Here is a 5,740-nt window from a genome sequence, read left to right as displayed (position 1 = left end):
GATTCCTATCATTACAATAGTATCTCAGACCACATCAAGACAGTAAACTTACCATACTTAGAAATGACAAGCACAAAGACTGCCTCCTAAAGAAAAAGCAGTGTACCCGTATCCCCTCAGTGCTCTTGATGGACTAGTTAGCACTGTTTAAGGAGAATGAGGTTTAGTGCACCCCCCAGCCTTCATGTGGTGCCATGTTTCTGAGTTAGGGAGGCAGTCTGCCTGGAACAGTGCAGAACATTTGAGTGCTGCTCCTAGGCGGAGTAGGTTCATCACACAGGCCAGAGGTGGGTGTCTCACAATCTTTAGTGTACCTGTCCTTACGCCACCCTTAATGGAAACACTAATAATTTGCCCAAACTCACTTACTCACAGGCTGTTTGCAGCAGACTAAAGAATTGAACTCTGCTGGTCCAAGCACCTTGATTATTGAATGATTCTCTAACCTCCCACATCAGAATCTAACAGATTCTGTGACTCAGTGTTTTTGAAGCTTGGGCAAGTGATTGGGGGATGCTCAGTTGACTGTAACATCTGTAACAATCTGAGATCTAGATGGGGAAAAAGGAGGAGAATATTTCCTTTATGAATACATAGGGACAGTAAGACACAAGTATAAAGGGGACAGGAGCCTGGTCAGTATGCTAGACAGGTGGGGCAGGGAAGCTGGAAGTAAGAATGCATGTGGTACTATCTAATAGAGGGTGTTCATTTACCAGCTGACCGACTGTGCATATGGGACTGCATATCTGGAAAGTGAAGGTAAATGATTGTCAAGAAAATGCAGTGGGAGTGAGCTGGCTCTATCAGAAGCTGACAGAATATGGATAATATTTTCGTGCTTTCAGCAGAACAAGGGCTGCGGTAAGTATGTTATTTGTTTGATTTTTAAATTATCAGTATAGATTCTGGGAAATATTCAGAATCACTTTTAGAATTATTTACATCTTAAAAGAGTATATACAGTCTACTTGTATACATGTCTACAAATCCAAGTTCTCTCATCAGAGTGTTCAAGTAAATGGGTGATAAATTGGAAAATAACATTTTTTAAAAGTTGTGAAATCAACACATCATCTGCTAAACCTAGTTCCTTTGTCACTGGCCTTATTTATTTTCATTCTTCACTAATTCATGTATAGGTTGTCCACAGAGCAAGATTGGGTTCTGTGTGAGCTGCACAGTTTGGAACCTCAGTGAACATAATCCCTGTCCTCATCTGAAGAATAACCACCTTGCATTCACAACTATATTGCAAATAACAGTAATGCAAACATAATCCCAAGTGAAGTTATGCCTTACAGTTTACTTTGAAAGAGCATGTTTTAGAATCCAAACAGGTTGGGTAAAACAGGCTAAATAAATTCTCTGTGTAGCTCATCAGACTTCCTTGGTCCATGGTGTTTTACTAACCCCTTTATACAAAATATACTTACTTTTCAGAACTATTAGTATAGACCAGGTATGTCAAATTCATCCATCCCCATAGGCTAGATAAATGGCATGGGTCTGGTCTACAGGCCAGATTGACCCGTGTGTCAGATCTAGTGCATATCCAAGAGTGACTAGTGTGGATGCCATGTGCAGCATGGTCCTGCTCCACCTGATCGGGAGCCACATTGCCTCTGGGAGGCAATGCCAGATCTGACATAGAACAGCTGGAACAGGTGCTGCATGCTGTCCCAAAGTGGTCATGGCAGGTGCCATGTGTGTCACACAGGGGCTATCCATTATGCCCCACGTGTTGCCTTTGTGTCGATTCTGAGAACCGCAGGCAGCACTTGGGGTCCAGGTGATGGGGTCTTCAGGCTGGATCCAGCCCATCTTTGAAACACCTTTTACAGAGTGTTTCTTGTACTAAGTACAGGCAGAAGGGGTTCATTATATTCAGCACCTTCTTCAAAATATTTGATAAAAAAAGCAACAGTGCTAACCCATGCCTTATACCTAAGCTTTTACCAAAAAAAATCTATGTTAATCAGTACATAAGCGTTCCCTTTGAGACATGTTAAACAAAACAAGCTGACTACTGGGTTATATTCTTTTCTCTTCACTATTAGTTGTACAGATAATGATTTCAATTGGTGTCTGATATCACATGCACATATATGATGTCAAATCCCTCTTCCAGATCCAATCATTTTTGCCTTTCTAAAAATTAACTTTTCCTTGGCAGGGACCTAGAAGCAGCTCTGCTGCCACCTGGTTCCCTTCTTACTGAAAAGAACAAATGTAAAAGGCCAGATACTAATTTACATATGAGTACATGCAAATTAGTCATCCTTGATTTCCGTTGTTTATTTTGAGTTGTAGAGACAGTGTCTGAAATATTCACCAGAAGGTTGAGATCTATTAATGCATTTTATGCCAAATGTCTTTGTTGGCGATTTTTTTTTTCTTTTTTATGAACTCTGTCCTCTGTCTTGAAGAAAATGTGTGCCATTAATGCAAATAATTTATTAATTACTGCAGACGCTGCAATAGATTGTTAAACAGCACACCAAGATACTAATAGTCACTTGTTCCTCTTTTTAAAAAAAAAAGGAGGATTCTTTTTATTACTGCCCTAAGTAATGTTCCACTGTTCAGCTTCTGTTTATTAAACTGTTTTTACATTACACACTAGATCATTTACTTGAGCTAAGTGGATTTTCTGACTGAAGATTTATACACACAGAGAGCTTATACTTTTTAGCAAGACATCAGTGACCCTCAAGTCACAACTGACTGAGATGTAACTAAGAACCGGTGCTAATCCATTTTTTTTCTTATTAATTCTCTTTATAATATGCTCTAAGGCATTTTCCCAGACTGGGAGAGGTAGTCATGATACTGTGCCCCGTATTATCTGCAACTTACAGGAACAGCAAGCTTTACTATATAAATGTAATTATCTATACTTACATGTATCCGAAGTTCCAATTAAGATTTCCTAAAACTAACTGACATTTCTGGCAAAAGGAATTAATTTTTGCAGTTTCACTGAAAAGACTATTTTCCATATAATAATAATGGCTTTCTAGCATGTAAAATATCATTAAGAGTCAAGATTATTTGAGTGGGTGAATGTGTACAATTATATGACTGATACAGTGTGAGAGAATCTCACTGTGGTTGTAGTGACAAAAGACAGTAAAAGCCTGTCATCTCTGCTGGTGAACATTCTCAGATGTTTTATTTCTCAAACCCTTGTGTGCATCATGTTTTTTCCATGATGCGCAGTATAAACTCGTAAACCATTCACTTCCTTTTTGGCAGTGTTATAGGGACAGGAGGTGTCTGCTGATATTGAGTGATAACAGAGGCTTCACTGTTCACCATTAGAATAGAAATACATGCTCCCCTTTCCTTCACGGCAGGATGTATTTTCTGTTTTGATGAGATGAATATGACGCATCACTATTTAGACCGCAGCATTTCTTTTTTTAACTAATATTATGATGGCAAACAAAAAGATTAAAAGGAGTATAAACAGCTTGATACTTTCTACTTGCAATGCTAACTAGTATAGGCCCTTAATGGCAGATTTACTCTTTATTATCTGTAGAGGTGACAGATGGCCTTTAAGATTTTCAGGTATTACTGTTTTTGCTAGAAACCTTTACAATTATTTTTACACTTTGCCAATAACTATAAGAAGCATGTAACATGTGGCACCTTTGTGCAATTTTAGTGGCAGCTAAAATTATTTAGATGCATCAAGAATAGAACAAGTATAGATGCACATGATTAATGTTATTCAATAACAATTTTAAAATAGCAGTTTTGTGTGTCAAATAAAATCAAGCTGTTGCCTGCATGAATGAGTTCAGCGACTCATTAATGTAACTGATCTATCTCTTATTATTTATCATTTGTATTTCAGTACTGCCTATAAGCTCCACCCCATTCTGTTATGCAGTTTACACGCAAAATACGGAAGACAGTTCCGACCTCAAAGAGATTGCCAGTGATCATTCACTCTTTCTTTAACTACAAGGCAATTATTTCAATAAGAAGTTTTCAAGGAATTAACTTTCACCTGCCTGTGCAAGTATATGTGCCTGCATGCACCCTCACTTGTACATATACATGCAGCAAATGCGTGGTCATTCTGGTTGCTTAGAAATACATTTGTATGAAGAATAACCCATTTTGTTTGCAAAGAAGGGTTGAACATACATTTGACTGCCATGCACAAATTGCCTTCTGTTTAATACTATACAGGCAATCCCTGCTTAACATGGTTTCACTTAGCGCTGTTTTTCTATAGCACTTATTTAAAATTAATACCTGATTTCACTTAGTGCTGAGCCAGTTTCGTTATAGCACTCAGCGAAGCAGCGGCAAGAAGCGATGAGTGGCAGCAAGTGGGTGGGTGGCAGCCAGTGGGTGGGTCGGAATAAGCATGGAGCCTGCACTGGTGCCGCAGGGCCAGGGCCAGCAGGGGCCCAGGGTGGGGCAGCAGGAGCAGGGACCCAGGCTGGCACACAGCGCCAGAGTGGCTGGTGGACAGGGGCGGTGGGGAGAAGCAGCAGCAATGAGAAGCACCAACTGGGGGGGTGGGGCGGGGGGCGGACACAACAGGCGTGAGTGTGGGGCCTCTGCCAGTGCCCAGGGCCAGGGCTGGCAGGGACTCAGGGTGAAGCTGCAGAAGTGCAGAGCTGGCATGTGTGGGCTGGCACATGGGGCCGGAGAGGCTGCCAGCCAGGCAGAAGGGTCGGAAGAGGTGGCAGTGCTGAGAAGCTGCAGTAAGAAGTGGCAGTAATTAATTATCTCTATTTACATTAATTCCTGTGGGGAAATGGGTTTCGCTTAGCACTGTTCTGCTTAACGCTCATTTTTTCCAGAACCAATTAAGAGCATTAAGTGGGTGTTGCCTGTACATTCTGATTATGTCTTCAAGCTAGATCAGCTGGACACAGACCAGACTCATACAAAGCTCAAGAAAGACAGCTCCTGGACTGTACCTGAAGGCTACAGCCCTACTCTGGACCTGTATATAAACTCTTTCTTCCTCCATGACTACTTTGAGATTGTAGAGAAGCAACATTTACATTACAATCTCAGTTTGCTCAAATGGAGAGTTGTAATCAGCCTTGAAAACAACTTGGATATTACCATACAACAGGCTGATAAGGTGGGGTGCCACTATTTTTATGGACAAAACAGGGAGCCAAGAGACAACTTTCTAACATGGGGTTTTACAGACTCTTGAGAGGACCCCACAGCACAACAGCAGAAGGAACTGGATACATTCTTACAGGATCTACCTTGGGAAACACAGGAGAAGATTACTGTTTCCAGCTCCTGGAAGCCCAGGCCAGGCAACTTTTTACTTACTAACCAAGATCCGCAAACAAATGATGCCCCCTGTCTCTGGCATTGGCACCATCACAGACGGAGTTTCTGACTACGTGGGTTCTTCCCCATTTCCATGTGCCACTGGAGCTGCAAGCTGCTTGAAAGATGCCAGAGATTTAAGAAACTTGTTTCTGTTGACAAGCTTCCACCTAACAAAGTATTAGATACCATGGATGTCGTATCTCTGTACACTAACATCCTCCATGAAGACAGATTACAAGCTATAAAGAACATTACAGGAAACTCTCGCCATTCATGATGCGCAGTTTCGAATAGTCACAGCGTGAATATTTGAACCCATGCTCTCTCCCCACGCACGCTCTTGCCATGCTCCCACCCCCCGCCACTGAGCATCTGCGGGAGCTGTACACTAACATCCTCCATGAAGACAGATTAC

At 41.4% G+C, this 5,740-nt stretch overlaps 1 protein-coding gene and 1 long non-coding RNA gene across 3 annotated transcripts in view; one reads left to right on the top strand and one right to left on the bottom strand.

Annotated features, from left to right (window-relative positions):
• Window positions 1-5,740, top strand: part of LOC109309623 — a 21,817-nt gene that overhangs the window by 5,439 nt on the left and 10,638 nt on the right. The window contains exon 3 of one of the 2 annotated variants that reach the window (XR_002100987.1): window positions 3,866-4,355. The exons of the other annotated variant lie outside the window; for it this stretch is intronic. This is a non-coding gene — a long non-coding RNA (uncharacterized LOC109309623). Of the gene's footprint in view, window positions 1-3,865; window positions 4,356-5,740 lie in introns of those variants that run through there. 2 annotated transcript variants of the gene reach the window in all.
• The window catches only part of SCOC (short coiled-coil protein), a 22,440-nt gene that overhangs the window by 9,965 nt on the left and 6,735 nt on the right, over window positions 1-5,740 (bottom strand). The gene's annotated exons all lie outside the window — the stretch shown is intronic.

Source organism: Crocodylus porosus, unplaced genomic scaffold (genome assembly GCF_001723895.1).
Source record: "Crocodylus porosus isolate Cpor-Errol unplaced genomic scaffold, CroPor_comp1, whole genome shotgun sequence".
NCBI lineage: Eukaryota > Metazoa > Chordata > Crocodylia > Crocodylidae > Crocodylus > Crocodylus porosus.
The sequence above is the reverse complement of the archived record's forward strand: the minus strand, read 5'-3'. Positions and strand labels throughout refer to the sequence as shown.